This window comes from Martes martes, assembly GCF_963455335.1.
Source record: "Martes martes genome assembly, chromosome: 11".
NCBI lineage: Eukaryota > Metazoa > Chordata > Mammalia > Carnivora > Mustelidae > Martes > Martes martes.
In genome coordinates, this window is record NC_137899.1 from 82,358,152 (window position 1) to 82,377,980 (window position 19,829).

Sequence of the window (19,829 nt, forward strand, 5' to 3'; positions counted from 1 at the left end):
GATTGTGGCCATTGCTGCTATGAACATTGGGGTACAGATGGCCCTTCTTTTCACTACATCTGTATCTTTGGGGAAAATACCCAGTAGTACAATTGCAGGGTCCTAGGGTAGCTCTATTCTTAATTTCTTAAGAAATCTCCACACTGTTTTCCAAATTGGTTGCACCAACTTGCATTCGCACCAACAGTATAAGAGGGTTCCCCTTTCTCCACATCCTCTCTAACATTTGTTGTTTACTGTCTTGTTAATTATTTGTTTGTTTTTTAAAATCTAAATACTGTGCCCTTAAGTTAACATTTCAAGAACTGAAAGAAAGGAACTAAGTTATAACCAATGTCAGGTCAGATATTGGTTCAGGAATCTGATCTTTGTATAGGTAGTGTGTTAAGAGGATTATTGTCAACCAAAGTAAAAAAAGGGCACCAGAGTAAAAATGATGACTTTTTTTTGAAAGGGCTGGAATAAAATTCCAACAGTGGGAAATTCTATATCAGGAAGGAAGAATGTGAGCAAACATAACCATCCAAAAGTATGTGTTAAAAGCAATCTGTGTTGGGGGGCGCAGTTACAGACTCAAAGGACAAAGTTGTTATGAGTGTAGCTTGGGAATGACCACCATAGATGCAAAATTTCATGAGTATGGGAGGACTGCTGAAGTTGCCAACAGGCTCTTCCAAGAAGCCAGGGATCGAGAAGGGCTGGCCCTGGTTCCTTAGTCTAAAAGATTTTTTATTTATTTATTTGACAGAGAGAGAGAGAGATATCACAAGTAGGCGGAGAGGCAGGCAGAGAGAGGGGGGGAAGCAGGCTCCCTGCTGAGCAGAGAGCCCGATGCGGGGCTCAATCCCAGGACCCTGAGATCATGACCTGAGCTGAAGGCAGAGGCTTAACCCACTGAGCCACCCAGGCGCCCCCCTGGTTCCTTAGTCTAAAACAGGACCAATCTGAGATGGTCTCTGAAATATCTGAAACATGGGAGATCATAAATACCAAGGTAAGTAATAGCCCAGGTGAACAATATCTTTTTAACACAACATCTTGTTTGTACATTCAATCAATAACATTTGGAAGCAAGTTTTATGAGCTCAGTTTTACATATGAGGACATTGATCCAAAGATGTTAAGACACTTATCCAAATTTATACATTAAGGAGGTATCAGACCTAAAGTTCAGACCTACAGCTTCTAAGTCCAATGTCAGTGCCTTTCTCCTACAAGAGCAGGAGGGAGCCTGTGCACCCTCTAGGGGCTTCACAGAACATGTGTTTTAGTTTTTATTAGCTAGAACACTAAATTATCCAGAACACTTCATTCCTTATTAATGTTGGTTGTTGTTTGTTTCCTTATTAATGTTGTTCTTTGTAACTCTTCAATTTTTATTGGAAGGACAATATTTTCAGATATTATCCTTGAATATATTGAGTATTTAACAACGATATGTAAATGCTCTCCCACAGCCAGCCATCTGAGTCACTGTCTACTATGTGTGGAGGGATAAACATTCAAGAGTTGATGACAAAGTAATTCAGTTGTATTTAGGAAACCATTCTATAACCTCTCTTTACCTCTTTCCTTCCCATTCTTATTCCTAGTACTTTAATTCTGGTCTAGCTTTTAGTTTAAACCTATGTGTGAGAACTTCTAATACATTCTCTTGGATGTGCCTCTTTCTATAGTCACTGCTGGGGTACACAGTTCCTTGAAGACCCTCGGCCTCACACAGGTGAATTTTTTAAAAAAATAGTGTTTTACCTTAACCAAGGGCTTCCTTTAGCTTCCTGCTCCAAGGCTTTTTTTGAGGGCCCAGCTTCGAACTCTTGGAGGGATTTTAGGGACACTCATGGATGGATAGTTGGGGTTGAGGTTTTGGTGTCTCTGGGCTAACTTTGACCAGTAGAAACAGAAATTAATGGAAAAATAATCTCTCCTATTCCCATCTGGGCTGCAAGTTCTGATATGCATTTCATAAACCTTCTCAGAATGTCCTGCGAGATCAAATACTGGCATCCCAGCCTGACTAGTAATGAAATAATGCATCTTTTGATTTGTTGTCCTTGTTTTCCTGTTAAACTCTCATCGCCTCCAACTTCCTAGGATCACATTAGTTGCTTTGTAAGTCTTTGTGGCTCTGCCTTTGAAGAAACTCAGGCCAATGATGCAAATATATAGAAAAATAGCTTGGTTTTCTCCAAATCTAGGGCACTATTTCAATTGTGCTGAATAGGAACCTAAAGAATCTGGAGACTGGGACTAGTAGTGAACCTTTAATGAGCCCTGGCACTCATTAGACATGGAATCCCAAGAAGAACTGGCTGAAGTTCCTGCCCAAAAGAATCACAAGTTGGCAAGTTTCCTGGCCCAGCATTAAGTATCTAGAGGGGACTAGGACATGGATCAGAACTCTGTATTCCCTCTCGTGCCCCAGGCATCTGCTCCCTCCTTTGCCCCAAGCCTCCTAAGATTGAATTGTCCGACTCTGGATTTAATGGAAAACTCTGCTCTTGGAACTGCATCTCAGAGCCAAAAGCAAAGCTAGTAATGAGCCCCAGGTGGTATGTCCATTTGCTATTTGCTTCACAAGTTAAGTATGGCCGAAGAATTTTACCTTGTGTTTTCATGATACATTTTTTGAAACATAGATTTACTTTACAACTAAACTCTAAGTATATTTTTATTGTAATTTTTCCTATGGTGTATTTAGATGTAAAATTACTTCCTATAAAGAATCCTAGCCCAGTTCCAAACTTCTACTCTAATGACCAAAATAATGTTCAATTTCATTAAAAACAGCAATTACAGTACATGCACTAAGAGATTATAGTCAATTCATTTTGCAGATTTGCTTTAATTTTCACCTGTGAAAAGTATAATTCTCTTCATCAGAGATGATAATGATTGTTTCCAGTGTTCGAGTTGCTAGCAAAATATCAAGTCGCAAATATTTAAAACCGTACTTTTTTTTAAAGTTTCATTTTTAAAAAATCTAGATATTTACTGGTAATGAGTGTAAAATCTGGGCCATAAAGAAAAGATATTTTATACAGTTAGCTGCAAATAGAGAAGTGCATTATCAAACTAATGTCATTTTAATGAACCAGGTGACATATCCTTAAAAATATTTTAATATTAAAACCTTTCCTTCCCTTCAGATGGACCAACGTGAGGTAGTTAAGGCTTACTGCAGAGTAAAATTGCTGATAAATCTATTTTTCATTTATTCTGAGTGCTAAAGCACCTAGAAGGTAAACTCTTTGAGATACATGCCATATCTAGTTGCAAACTATGTTTTATATGATGGCTTTCAAAGCAGAGAATAGACATCTGGTAATTAATTTATTCATAGCTTAATTGCATTTTCAATGTCATAAGTCTTAAAAATGTGAGTATTTCTTTGATGATGTATGCATACTTAAATTGCACATGGATTTGTTTATTGTCAGTAAGGAAAATCAACAAACAAATATTTTAATGTTGTAATTTTTTTGCACACTGTATTTTTGTGGTCTGTCCTTAAGCTAAGTCAACACTTCATTATCTTATCACTTGTTGATTTGTAGTCATACTTAACATAAATATTTTTGACTTTCAAAACAGAAATAGTCTTTGAATTTTCTTCATGGATTTTCTTACAGGGCTTCTTCCATGTTCATGTCAACTATCCTTTGATCATTTTCTGTTAAGTTTCATATACATAAAATAGATTTTAAGCTTATGGGCTGTATAATGTTAAGCTATACAATATTTAAATTCTTATGGAAATTGGTCTCAATTTCTTTCAATTTTACTGACTACAACATGACTAATCCTAGATTCTATACTTATTACCCTACTATAATTTCAGTGACAGTTAAGCATGGTGCTTATGCAACTAATGTCACATGTTCAGTTGCTGAAGTGGTCTCTTCACATAGAGAAAGGCACCAATTCTCAGCTACTAACTATACCTGCAGGGTGAAAAACATACCATCACTTAGGAAGGATATTGCTGAATAGGCAAAAATTGTGTCATGTAATCTAATTTATAGAGATATCAAGAAAGTAATACTGTCAGAGGCAGTATGCTCATCAACAATTTCATTTGTCCCTTTACATTTTCCAGCCCTTGAAATTAGGCAAAACACTGTCAGTTGTAACAGTCAATGGGCTATGAACCAAAGTGAAGCAAGTCATACAAAATCCTGTAATACAACTCAGATGGTGGAGCCTCTGCTCACCTGAGTAGACTTCAGGAGGACAGTTGGACTGTCGAGTTGCTTGGAGGCACACCAATTTTGTATGAGAGGAAAATAAACTTTTGTTATTAGCCACTAAGTTTGGGGATTGTCCATTCAGAATAATCAAGCCTGTCCTCACAGATGCTGATATTGGGGCTAAAGTTGGAGAGCTTTCTTAACAAAAACCTAAAATATGGGTCAGCACAAAACTAATGTCAAAGCCTAAAAGAAATGATGATCTTTACAATTGTAAAATATTTGGCAAAATGCACACCTGCAAGGTTTGAGGAAGCAGATCATATACCTAAAAATCAGAATGAAACACCCACTACCACCACCACCACCACCACTACCAATAACAATAACAACAGTGTGCGGCTTTAGGAGAAAAGAGGCTGAAAAAAATAGGATTTTGAATAGTTGCACATGGTTGTATTTGACAAGGTATTACAAAGAAATGAGAGTTCAAGTAATAGGTGACTGATCTCTAAGCAAAAATGGATGAGAATAGGTATAGTGCTCAAAATCTAGGTCTCTCAGGATTTAAGAAAGTCCATTGTTTCTGGACTCTCACCAAAAAATATAAGATGAAGAAACTGAGGAATAAATTACAGTAAAATCTTTAAACTGACTAAATTGTTTCAGAGGAAAAAAATCAAACTAAGGGTATGGAGCCAGTAAATACTTTTAATAGAATAAAATGATTTAGGGCAAAAATCTGATTGGGGTCCAGATAAGCACACAGCCTTGAAATACCCTTATTTAAATTCACAGAAATATATGGGAGCAAGAAAACAAAAACTGTAGTAAATCTATAACTTATATTGGAAAGACCAAGATTAGTTTTGGGGAAATATATCTCAGAGCAGAAATATCGAGGCTAAGACTCAAAATCACTCTTAATGTCTAATTTCTTAACATTTTAAATTAAGGAAATTAGTTGATCTAACTCCCCAGCCACTAAAGGGGCATAGTTTCCAAACAACCATTTCAGACATGGACAAGGATTATAAACACAGACTTAAGTCCACAGAGAACGCTGGGTCATAGGCCATCCTTCTGTAGATCATGGTCAAAGAGTAATTCCAGAACATTTTCTACTCTCATGACTGGCAGTCCCTTACGGTGCTATTCTAATGGGGTTGCAGAATGGATATGTGACAGACATCCCTGTTTAGAATGAAATTTAGAAATTTAGAAATTGGAATGAATGGAATGGTTGGTGAACATTACTGATTCTCACAGTATTTCTCAATTTTTCAATAAATCAAATAGACTCTATCACTCTTTGTCTCCCATTCTTCCTTCTTCTAGAGGGTAGTGATTTACAGAGTTATTCTGTATAAGCTTTATTATTATATTGGAATATGGAAGGGAGTTAACTCATATTTTTAGTTCAGAGAGCTCCAAACCGAGCAAAGCCATACCTTGACCTGATACATTCACTAATGAATATCATTCAGAGAGAAGCATTTTAACTGGATGCACTGATGGGATAGAATTTCAGGCTATCTCCTCTGATGAGGGATTCCATGTGGAAGGGTATTTGGAGGACAGAAGGGCAGACCAAGGCAGAGAAAAAAGGCCACTGAATAAACTATTTCTTTCTCTCATACCCATTCCCCATTTGCAGTGAGGCAGGGCCATAGGAATAATGTCAATTCAGGGACCTGAGAACAGAAGTGACCTGTATCACTGAGAAAATGATCTCATAGGCAGGTATGATCCTTTATTTTCTCTTTCCCTGATGAAAGAGCTCTATGTTCAGATTCTCCATCAGCCAATATTACTAAGAGCCCACGTGGAAGGTGATTGCTGCCCAGACCCACAGAGGACATTAAGGGACAAGAAATAAGAGACAACTATTTGTTAATGCAGTATTACCAGGCCTCTCTGGATTGAAACATGGATGATTGATTAGTCACCCCAAACTAATATAAAAATGGCAAAAGAAATGCTTTTTATTGCATTGTAATTTTATCTTCTCCTTAAGACTTTTAGGAATAAATACAAGACCTTTAGAAGTATATTTTAGGGGTATGGAGTGCATTTTAGAGGTACATTCATCCCTACATTTAGTTTATTCTAAATAGCCTAATTCACATGGAGAATTCTAAGTGCCTACAGTGTGGAAAGGAATTATTTTTCAGTGAACAAATATTTCCCTCAATAGTAAAAATTGCAAGCATTTATATAGCATTTAGAACAGGATGGGCATTTTCTTCTTCTTTTTTATTAACATATAATGTATTATTTGCTTCAGGGATACAGGTCTGTGAATTTCAGTCTTACACAGTTCACAGCACTCACCATAGTACATACCCTTCTCAGTGTCCATCACTGAGCCACCCAATCCCTCCCCACCAACCACGCCAGCAACCTTCCACTTTTTCCCTGAGATATAGTCTCTTATGGTTTGTCTCCTTCCCTGGTTCCATCTTGTTTCAATTTTTTCGCTCCCTTCCCCCCATGACCCCACGCCCTGCCTTTCAAATTCCTCATATCAGAGAATTCATATGATAATTATCTTTCTCTGATTGACTTATTTTGCTTAGCATAATACCCTCTAGTTCCAGTCACATTGTTGCAAATGGCAAGATTTTTTTTGATGACAGCTGCATAGTATTCCATTGTATATATATACACCACTTCTTTATCCGTTCATCTATTGGTTCTTTCTGTAGTCTGGCTATGGTGAGCATTGCTGCTATAAACATTTGGGTGCATGTTCCCTTTCAGATCACTACATTTGTATCTTTCGGGTAAATACCTAGTAGTGCCATTGCTGAGTCTTAGGGTAGTTCTATTTTCAACTTTTTGAGGAACCTCCATGCTGTTTTCCAGAGTGGCTGCACCAGCTTGCATTCCCACCAACAGTGTAGGAGGGTTCCACTTTCTCCGTATCCTTGCCAACATCTATCATTTCCTGACTTGTGAATTTTAGCCATTCTGACTGGTGTGAGGTGGTATCTCCTCGTGGTTTTGATTTCTATTTCCCTGATGCCGAATGATGTTGAGCACTTTTTCATGTGTCTGTTGGCCATCTGGATGTCTTCTTTGCAGAAATGTCTGTCCATGTCTTTTGCCCATGTCTTGATTGGATTATTTGTTCTTTGGGTGTTGAGTTTGATAAGTTCTTTAGATTTTGGATACTAGCCATTTATCTGATATGTCATTTGCAAATATCTTCTCCCATTCTGTCAGTTGTCTTTTGGTTTTGTTGACTGTTTCCTTTGCTATGCAAAAGATTTTATCTTGAGGAAGTCCCAATAGTTCATTTTTGCCCTTCCTTCTCTTACCTTTGGTGATGTTTCTAGGAAGAAGTTGCTGTGGCTGACGTCAAAGAGGTTGCTGCCTGTGTTCAAAATTAAAGGATTTTGATGGATTCCAGTCTCACACTGAGGTCTTTCATCCATTTTGAGTCTATTTTTGTGTGTGTTGTAAGGAAATGGTCCAATTTCATTCTTCTGCATGTGGATGTCCAATTTTCCCAACACCATTTGTTGAAGAGACTGTCTTTTTTTCCATTGGATTTTGTTCTTGCTTTGTTGAAGAGTAGTTGACCATAGAGTTGAGGGTCCATTTCTGTGCTCTCTATTCTGTTCCATTGATCTATGTGTCTGTTTTTGTGCCAGTACCATACTGTCTTGATGATGATAGCTTTGTAATAGAGCTTGAAGTCTCGAATTGTGATGCCACCAACTTTGGCTTTCTTTTTCAATATTCCTCTGGCTATTCGAGGTCTTTTCTAGTTCCATATACATTTTAGGATTATTTGTTCCATTTCTTTGAAAAAAATGGATGGGATTTTGATAGGGATTGCATTAAATGTGTAGATTGCTTTAGGTAGCATAGACATTTTCACAATATTTGTTCTTCCAATCCATGAGCATGGAATGTTTTTCCATTTCTTTGTGTCTTCCTCAATTTCCTTCATGAGTACTTTATAGTTTTCTGAGTACAGATTCTTTGCCTCTTTGGTTAGGTTTATTCCCAGGTATCTTATGGTTTTGGGTGCAATTGTAAATGGGATCAACTCTTTAATTTCTCTTTCTTCTGTCTTTTTGTTGGTGTATAGAAATGCAACTGATTTCTGTGCACTAATTTTATATCCTGACACTTTACTGAATTCGTGGATGAGTTCTGGCAGTTTTGGATGGAGTCTTTTGTGTTTTCCACATAAAGTATCTTATCATCTGCAGAGTGAGAGTTTGACTTCTTCTTTTCCAATTTGGATGCCTTTTATTTCTTTTTGTTTTCTGATTGCTGAGGCTAGGATTTCTAGTACAATGTTGAATAGCAGTGGTGATAGTGGACAGCCCTACAATGTTCCTGACCTTAGGAGAATGAAAATGGTAGCCTCCCAATCTCCGGCCCCATAGATGCTGAGAGCTCAGCACCCCACTCCTCAGTGGGCCCTCAGAGAAAAGCAGTCAATCACTCCTGTCTCCCTGGTCTCTGGCCACACTCCATGCTCACCCAGCCTGTGACCAAGCATTTCCATCTCTGCCACAAGGCCCCATTTGGAGTCTCCAAACCCAGCAGATTTCTGCAGCGTGTTCCTGTGCTGCTCCTCCCAGAGGAGGAAAGAGGGGGTCTACCCAAATCTGCCACTTGTGGGTCCCTGCTCAAAGAGAAGTGGCCCAACTGTGCCTCAGATCATGGTTTAAGGTAACCCTGAACTGAGAGCCCACTCCTTGGCTCCATCTCTGCAGCCAGCTTTCCTGCTCTGATACCTGGGAGCTCTGCTGCACTCAGGCACCCCTGGTCTTTCTGTGACCCCACGGGTCCTGAGATCACACTGTACGCATGAGGGCTCCACCCCCTGCTTAGCCTCTGGAGCAATATCAGTCAGTGGAGTAGACTTCTAAAAGTTCTGATTTTGTGCTCCACTGCTCTACCGCTAGCCAGGAGCTGGTCCCTCCACTGGCAGTCTATCTTCCTGTATATTGCGTTGGATTCACTTCTCCGCACATCCTACCTTCCAGAAAGTGATCACTTTTCTGTTCCTAGAATTACCGCTCTTATTCTCTTTGATCTCCTGTTGGGTTTGTAGGTGTTCAGAATGATTTGATAACTATCTAGCTGAACTCCTGGGACCCAATGATATTTAGGTCTCCTACTTCTCCACCATCTTGCTCCTCCCCACAGCATGGGCATTTTCAAAGCAAGTTTACATATAACAATTTTGTCTTCAAAACACTATGAGTAGTTACTAAGTATCTTCATTTTCCTGCTCAGAAATTTAAGGTAGATAGTCCTTAGCCCAAGTGCACACAGCTAGGCTTAAAAAAATGAACCCAGTCAGTTGTAGTCCATTATCCATTTTAACCACTATGTACTACTGCCTCAAATTGATATTGAGCCTCTGCTAATTGGAATGGATTCATAAAACTTTTAAACTATTGATAGACAGGTTAGTGCCTCTTTAAAACCAATTATTTAAAAATACAATTAAAGAAAGTGGTGATTTGTCTACATTATGAAACATATTTTTAAAGAGAAAGATTCTCTTGAATCATTTAAAATGTGATTTTATTTATAGAAAATTCATGCTAAATCTACCAGCATACCTGTGTGGAACATAGAGATAGCATTTATTATAGGGGATCAATGAACTATGATCAATAGAGGAAAGAATGAAAAGCTCTATCATTGGATATCTCATCTTCCTTTTTATTATGCCCAGAATAGAAGTAAGTTTGGTATACTTATGTGTAAAAATGATAATTTGTAATGATTGGATATTTTCTCATTTTCATTTATAAATTATTCACCTGGTTTTTGTGGTTAATGCTTGTGTTTAAAAATTGTGTTTTGAGGACATTAGTTAATCTTTCATATTAATTCATATAGTTATTAATATTTATGTAATACTCTGAGGGTATTTTTATATATTTTTGGCACATGTACCTGTGAAAAATTAGAGAAAAAGTAGCTTGAGAAAACATTCTAGAAATGATTTAAGATATAGAATTCTTAGAGATAATAATTTACTGAGTACACTTTTGCTTTCCAAACACAAATATCAGTAAACCAAGTGTTAATCATCATCCTCATAAGGTACTATCAAAGCAAAAATTGCACCAAAGTTTAACAGACACGGAAGACTTTATTCAAGGGTATACAAATAAGTTAGGGAAGCCAGTGCTCAGTCTAAGCTCATCTAGAGTTCTTGGGAACTGATGTAAGGTGAGGGATCAGAGGCCATCTGTGTTTGCTAACTGGCTTCTAAATTAGAGAATCATTTGTATTTTCAGGAAGAGGGTCTATACAAATCACTGATTTAAAGATTGTTATCTTTTCACAGATTTTTGTGGAGAGGAAAGATTCTTATGGGGTCAGGGGGAATGAGAAACTGTCATAGACAAGGTGTGAATGGAGAGATAGAGTTGACTATTTAAGCATATTTGGTTATATATATATATATTTTATTCCATGAGAAAATGCAAAGTTTAAACTAGCATATATTCTTCAGCATTCCTCTTGTGTACCCAATAAGAAAGAAATGTTTGCATTGTACTCTAGAGTACTATAAGAATGATTTTCTTTAGGGAAGACAGAGAATGTAGAAGTTGAATATAGATTATTGGCACTTGTGTGAACTTTTTATGATATGGATGTTTAGAGTCTCCTTTTTCTATTCACTGAATAGAAATGGCAGATATGCATAAAGTCTTAAAAATATTTGAATTATTTAATACATTACAATGGAAATTTTGTTTTAAAAAATCCTACCTTGCTAGGAAGCCTTTCTATTTTGTTAAAATGATCTCAGTGGAGCCTCTGTTTGGACAATGGTTTTTATAGATTAGATTTAACAGCGTATCTGTAGTTTTATAGATTAGATTTAACAGAATATATGTGCCAAAGAACTTCTTGGCTTCAACATTATACTGAAGGTTCTAGACAGACAATTAGGGGGAAAAGTAAGAGAAGAAAAAGCAACAAGATTGAAAAGGAAAAAGAAGTTATTTCTATTCACTGACAGCATGATCTCGAATATGGAAATCCTAAGGAATCTATACCCCCCAATACTATCAGAAGTAATAAGTGAGTTAAATAAATTTACAAGATATAAAATCAATATAAAAATCAATTGTATTTCTATATGGTGGCAACAAGCAATAACAATGTGAAATTAAGAAAATAGTTTTATTTACAAAAACATCAAAAAGAATGAGACAAAAACCAGCTAAAGATTCCACTAAAAAAGGGGACTATAGGCCAATATCCCTGATGAACATAGAAAAACTTGCAATAAAATACTAGCAAATAGAATCCAGTAATACATTTTAAAAATTATTCAACATAATCAAGTGGGATTTATTCCTGGTCGCAAGGGTGTTTTAATATTTATAAATCAATGTGATATACCACATTAGTGAAAGAAAGGATAAGAATCATAATCCTTTCAATAGATGCATAAAAAGCATTTGAGAAAGTACAACATCCATTCATGATAAAAACCCTAAACAAAGTAGGTGTTGTTTTGTTTGTTTGTTTTTGAGGGGGTCCTGGATAACCAAGTAGGCTTTAAGGGAACATACCTCAACATAATAAGAGACATCTATGAAAAACCCACAGCTAATACCATCCTCAATGGGGAAAACTGGAGAGCTTTTCCTCTATAGTTAGAAGCAAGACAGGGATGTCCACACTCACCACTGTTATTTAACATAGTAGTGGAAGTCCTCGCTTCAGCAATTAGACAATCAGTCAATACATACATACATAAATGGCATCCAGATTGGTAAAGAAGTAAAACTTTCACTATTTTGCAAATGATATGATACTCTATATAGAAAACCCAAAAGATTCCACCAAAAAATTGCTAGAACTGATACATGAGTTCAGTAAAGTCACAGGATACAAAGTCAACATAAAGTGTGCATTTCTATGTGTGCATTTCTACACACCAATAACGAAACAGCTGAAGGAGAATTAAGGAATCAATCCCATTTACAAATATACCAAAAATTATTAGATGCCTAGGAATAAACCTAACCAAAGAGATGAAAGACCTGTATTCTGAAAACTATAAATCACTGGTGAAAGAAATTAAAGATGACACTAAAGAAATGAGAAGACATTTCATGTTCATGGGTTGGAAGAACAAATATTGTTAAAATATCTATAGTACCCAAAGCATTCTACATATTTAATGCAATCCCTATCAAAATACCAATAGCATTTTTTCATAGAGCTAGAACAATCCCAAAATTTGTGTGGAACCATAAAAGACCCTAAATAGCCAAAGCAAACCTAAAAAAAAAAGTAAAGGTGGAGGCATATAATTCTAGATTTCAAGTTTTAGTACAAAGCTGTAGTGATCAAAACAGTATGGTACTGGTGCGAACATAAACATATAGATCAAGAGAACAGAACAGAAAACCCAGAAATGACCCACAGTTATATGGTCAATTAATAGAAAGCAGGAAAGAATACCCAGTGGTAAAAAGACAGTCTCTTCAACAAATGGTATTGTGAAGACTGGATAGCAACATGCAGAAGAATGAAACTAGACCACTTTCTTACACCATAAACAAAAATAAATTCAAAATAGATTACAGACCTAAATATGAAAACTGAAACCATAAATATCCTAGAGGAGAATACTGGCAGTTACTTCTTTGACATTGGTCCTAGCAACTTCTTTCCTGATACGTCTCCAGGCAATGGAAACAAAAGCAAAAATAAACTATTGGGATTAGAACAAAATAAAAAGTTTCCGTACAACAAAGGAAGCAATCAACAAACTTTAAGGCAACCTACTTATGGAGAATGGGAGAAGATCTTTGCAAGTGAGAGATCTGATAAAGGGTTAGTATCCAAAACATACAAAGAATTTATAAAATTTAACACCCCCAAAATGAATAATCCAATTTAAAAATGGACAGAAGGTATGGATAGACATTTCTCCAAAAATGAACTTAGTGGATATGAACAAGTATTAATAATTAACTCATAAAATATAAGGAAATGGAGTAGCTCAATCCATCTAACATTTGTTTAGATCAATCCATGTGGAAAGTGCTGAGCCAGTAAATTTAAGAGGCGAAAAACGCACCACTGCTATTTCCAAGGAAATACTATTTAATATGGGGAGACAGAACACACACACACATGAATAAGATGAAAATCTGACCGTATTTGACAAGTGCCAAGTGTACAATGACACTCTGACAGTTAAGAAAGGAAATAGATTACTAGGAATAGAGGTAGTTTACAAAATCTTGAGAATGAGGTGAAGGTTTGAGCAAAACCTTGAAAGACAGTACTGCTCCTTTCTGATACCAAAACTAAGGCTCACAGGTTTAAATGACTCACCTTAAACTCTGTAGTAAATGATAGATCTGTACTTAGTACAAAGAGAAGTTTGCAAACTGAGTCTAACATAATCCTCTCTGATTTCCTGCTCGCTGGACTTTTTGACCAGTAGTTTATCAATACATGTTCATGCACAATAAACAGCATTTAGACACTGGCTGTTGAAATACCATATTTGATCTGAAAGGAGAGACAGTCCTGCTAGGAGCTTATGCTAAAAGCAGATGAACCCATTAGAGTGGAAGACAGAATCTCAGCTAAAATCATGATTCCTTACCAAACACCGAGAAAAAACCTGGGCATAGTACTGAAGTCCCTGTGCATAGTACTGAAGTCCCTGTGCCTAGAGGATGTTTCTTCTGAGAACTCTGTCTCTACTTCCCAAAGGTAACTGCAATTCTAAAGTGCCATCAGCATCTCCTAACACACTACAAAGGAGCTGTAGGTAAAGGCTGTCTATGGGATTGTTGGTAGGAGTAAATCTCAGCCTTGTCAGTCATTTGGAAATGTACACTGAGAGACCACAGCACATGGCAGAGAGTATGCTGAGTAAATATTAAATTTTACTGAGCATCATAAAAGACGACTAAAGAGACATTGCAGGTTTCCTGATGGAAATGAGATCTCGTAAAGATCCGAGTTACCCATCCCCCCACAAATAATTTATGATTTAAAGTCAATGCAAATAAAATGCCTTTTTAAAAAATTTGGCAATGAATTCTTAAAATTTCTATGAAAGAAAAAAAGACCAAAAATAACCACAAGCATTTAGAGAAAGGAAAAGTAGAGATTCTTATCTATCAGATATTAAAATACATATTAACATCACAACAATGATATCAGTGTAATACTGCTCCCAAATGAGAATAGCCCATAGGATATTGTTTGAATGAAAACATACATTACAAAGCAGTGCATGTGTGTGTGTGTGTGTGTGTGTGTGTGTAGCATAGAGGCAGATTTTAAAAGTTGATAACTGTGTGTTATTTCTGATAACCTCTGAGTGGTCAAGCTTCAAGTGTTTTTTTTTCTTTATACTTTTCTGTAATTTGTGAAGTATTATAATAGACATGTTATTATTAAATATACATTTATTTTTATTAACTTATAGAGAAACAATTTAAAATATTAAAGGAAAATACCAGCAATTACATGTATAATTTTACAGTAGGAAAAGTTTTTCCAGGCATGACTCTATTATTCAAATAAGTTAAAATATAGTAGATATGACTATAGCTTAAAACGTTTTTTCATTACAAACTAAATTTAAAAGGTAAATGACAAATTAGAAAATATTTTGAACATATGTAACAAAGGGTTAATATTAACATCCAAAGAGTATATTTATATATTTTAAAGTTAGAAACACCAATAAAAAACAGGCAGAAAACACGTATGGGAATTTCAAAAAAAGAAGAAATAGAAATGGCCAACGAAGATATAAAAGGTATGTTTAACTTCATTAGAGTTGAAACGTGCAAATTATAACCATAATGAAACACTATCTTTTTAACTATAGCATCCATTTTAATTAAAAGGAGTGAAGATAAATGATAAGAAAGGAAATGGATACTCCCCTACTTCTGTGAGGTTAATTTAAAAAAATTCTGTATCCTTGTTTGGCAATATCAAAAGTTTAAAATGTGCTTATCCTTTAATCAAATCATCCCACTTCTAACATTATATCCAAAATACATTATTAGTGAGCAAAGATGTAGATACAAATATGTGCACCATGGTGTTATATTATAATATAGAAACAAACTCAGGCACAACTACATGGGGTTAGCTAATATTGTACTCATCCACGTAAAGAGTATTATGCAGCAAATAGAAATGATGCTATAAATCAGAGGTATTTATTTTAGCTTCTTTAGAAGTCCCTGGATGGTCTTCAAAGAGTTTGCTAGTTCCATGACAGTGTATTTCCAGTTGTGTGTATGTAGAAGTGTGTGTGCATTTGGGGAGGTGTAGGATCACAGGGTTGGTAACCTTTTTAGAAAGTGTTTTCAAACATTTCTGTGCCCTTAGTTTAAGGAGCATTGGGTGTAGTTTTCGTCATTTATTGTCAATGAAAAGCAGTAGTTGATTATTATGTCACAGTTTTGTATGTGACATGTTTATACATATATGCTGATTTATACATCAAATGTTGATTGTTGGCTTATGATTTTTCATTTTGCTTATCTATGTTGCCTAATTTATCCATAAAATACTATACTACTTCACAAATACGAATAGTATCATAAAAAAATACTGTTACAAATTTCACGATAGAGCTTTGGTCTGCAAGATGAGTAAGTGAATTGTTTTACAATGGAGATAAGTTCCTTCCCCCCAAATATTTGCTTGCCTATTGCATTAATAAAATAAAGTTTAAAAATTTGCATATGGCACTTCATACAGACTTGACTAGAATTTGGTGATATTAGAGAGGCTTGTAAGTGTCCTGTTCCAACTATCTTTTGCCAGTCTCCATTTGTAACTGAAATTCCATTAGAATGATATTTTGGTTAATGAGTTATTTCAGAACTCCCTTATTAAAATGCATATTACTAAGGAGGAAAGCAAGGGCTTCCACTGTAACATTTACATGAATCGGAGCCCCTCTGCTAAGGCTTAAAGATAAACTTGAACACACACCACTGTGAATAGGACCACCAACCTGTTGAAGGTCCTTTTAGTCACATGATCCAAAGTTTTAGAAGACTCATTAAATTTCTAAAATTCTGTTGATATTTTCTGAGGATTTTGATATTAAAAATTTTTAAGGTTTTATTTATTTTAGACAGAGAGAGTGCAGGAGGGGGTGGGAAGAGGGGGAGGGAAAGGAACAAGCAGACTCCACTCTGAGTGCAGAGCTCATCTTGGGGTTCCATCGCACAATGCTGAGATCATGACCTGAGCCCAAACCAAGAGCTGAATGCTTAACTGACTAAGCCATGCAGGTGCCCCAATATTAATGCTTCCTAAAAATCAAAGCAACATATATATTCTTGATTATAAATAACAAACCTCAGACAAATTGCTTCATGAAAAAGAGCTGTATCATTTTATATGTTAAGCCCCATGTTGATTTCCAGTTTATATACTCTGAACTTATATTAAGATTTACTGCCTTTATACACCCAGTTTTCCCAAACGCTTTTTTTTTTTTTGAAGATTTTATTTATTAGAAAGTGACAGAGAGAGAGGGCATGAGCAAGGGGAGGGGCAGAGGTAGAGGGAGAAGCAGACTGTCCACAAAGCAGGGAGCCCTACATGGCACTCAGTCCAGGACCATGGGATCATGAGCTAAGCCAAAGGCAGACTTTTAACTAACTTGAACCATCCAGGTGCCCCTCCAAATGCTTTTTTTAAAAAAACTTATGTTATCAACTGAAATGTACATTACTTTTGCTTAATTAGTTAAGCCCCTAGTGACCTATGAGAAGAAAAATCTATTGTTATGATGTTCTGGTTGTTAGAAGAAATTTTCACTTTTTCTATTTAGTTAGCAAAACTAGAATTTATTTAAAGTTGAATCTTGATTTTCTTTTCACTTTCCCCCCCCCTTTTTTTGTTATTTTGTGTTTTAAAATAGAGAATTACCTGGTAATATTTTTCTTTATGATATTTTTCTTCATGATCTAGCGGGAAGGCCAAACTTGGAAAAGGTCTGCACTGAGTTCTGCAATAAAACAAACAAAAATATTTTCAGAAATTATGTATTTTATGTTCTCAAACTTTTAAAATGTAGCTAACATTCTTAAGGATAAACTTCTTATGGTTTCCAGATTATTTTTGCTTTAAGAGCACTCTACATCCTGCATCTATAAAAAAAAGAAAAAATTAGCATGGTATATTAAAAAATAACAAATAACAACAAACCAAAACATATTACTAACAATGTAGTAGAATCAAGAGACCTGGGTACTAGTAATAATTCTCAAATTAACTTCCCTTTGGGCCTCGATGTTCATAGCTATAATATGAGAGGGTGGGTAAGTTGAATTGTGATATTCCCCCCCCATTTTTTTTTGACACAGCCCCTTTGTAGATCTAATGAAAATAGTAGATCATTAAATACATGAGGAATTTCATATACAAAGAACCAGGGCCCCTTAATGGTGTCCAACATATGGAGTCCTACAGGAACCATGTATTTGCTTTACTGTTCTACTGTTACTGTTCTGAAATTCTTAGTGGCTCCACATTTTCATGTGTCCTGGATCCCAGAAATTATGTAATGGATGCTATTGAATCTCTTGAATCTGATTATGAAGTTTTTGTCCAGGTGCTCTTTAAAAAAAGAAAGGAAACCTCTTTAAGGTTTGGCTCTACTTCTAAGAGACTGCAAATCCTTATTGTTGTCCATGATTGCTGTTGAACTGTGAAAAGAAGAGAACTGAATCTTCCTTAACCCTATACCTTAAAAAATTGTGACTGTATGTCATAAAGCATTTGGTCTGTGGCTCAAAGAGATTATGAAGAGTGCTGACTTTAGTTTAGACACTTATATTCAGTAACGATAATATTCTTTCAATTACTCTTATTGGTTTTGAATTAGAATTTTCCAAGAATGTTACACTTTGTGATAATTTATTTATATCGTTGTTATTAAGATTAAAGTGAAAAGACTTTTTTTTTTCAAAGAGCAAATTTAGATGATAAGCTATACCTAAAATGATGTCATTCTATTACCACTAAGAATCTAATCCTAAGAAAGCATTTTTTTTTTTTTAAAACACTCTTGGGGCACCTGGGTGGCGCAGTCAGTTAAGCTTCAGACTCTTTCTTAATTTAGGCTCAGGCCATGATCTCAGTGTTGTGAGATTGAGCCCCAGTCTGGTTCTGCACTTGGCGTGGGACCTGATTAATAAGATTCTCTCTCTCCCTCTGCTCTTCCCCACCGCCCCCCACTACTCCTTCCTCATGTGCTCCCTCTCTCAAAAAAAGAATGTTTTTGTGATTTTTATGATTATATGAGCAAATTCCTTTTTTAACATTTTTTTCTTTTTTTTTTTCCCCACCATATGTCTCAAACACAGAAAACTTGAAAAGGTAAAGAGGTGTGATATGAAAGCAACTCTTTATTCAGAAATTCATTCCACGATTGCAAAGGGGCTATCAAAGCAATCTTTCTTTAAATTCTTTAAGAACAGGTGCTAAAAAGCACATACTTACTGTACCTATGGTTTGAGGTTTTTTTTTAATTTTACTTTTTATGTGTCTTCCTAAACCACAGCTGAGTTAGTAATAAAATATAGAATTACATACAAGAAAATGGATACCAATAATCCATTTGGTTAATAAAATCTTTTGGACATGGCTGGGAAAAAGAGCACATTGTTGACAAGTTTAGGAAGAGATCATAGGGATATGTTTCTGTCCCTTACTCTTTGTTTTATTATGCGGGGCATCTGAATGAGCCTTAGGTAAAGATTTATATTCACAGTTTGATATCTAAACTGGAGTGGCTATCTTACTGGGGTTTGACACTGTTGATATGGAATGTGGTCTGACTACTGATGTTTTAGGAATAAGGGAAAATTTGAGTTTTTGTTTATCTTTTAGAGATCAGTTTCCTTGAGGTTTTTCAAGTTTTGGAGTCCTGTTTATGATGCTAACATGGGAATTTTTAAATAGAAGAGGTATCTAATTTCCACAGTCTTAATTTTGTCTGTATTTTACCTTTTTTAAAATTTAAACTTACAGTCTATAATCTTTCATATTTCCACTTCCCCAATGAACCCTCATTCTTGAATAAATCACTATCCAAATTTAAAAAGTTGCTTCTAAAGATAGCTAGATAAACTTATCAAGTTATGTTTGTTATTTAGTTAACTTATGGTAAGTCTAATCCAAAACAGGGGTGCCTGGGTGGCTCAGTTGTTAAGCGGCTGCTTTCGGCTCAGGTCATGATCCCAAAGTTCTGGGATGGAGCCCCCAGGGTTCTGGGATCAAGCCCCGCATCAGACTCCCTTCTTGGTGGGAACCCTGCTTCTCCCTCTCACACGCCCCCTGATTGTGTTCCCTCTCTTATTATCTTTCTCTCAAACAAATACATGAAATCTTTTTTTAAAAAAAGTTTAATCCAAAGCAGATATTTGAGCTGGTTGTCCAATTCATGAAGAAAACATCCATGAGGAGCACTGGGTGTTATATACAAACAATGAATCATGGAACATTACATCAAAAACTAATGATGTACTGTATGGTAACATAACATAACATAACATAGCATATAAATAAATAAATAAATAAAATCTTAAAAATCTTAAGAAAAAAAGAAAACATCTATGA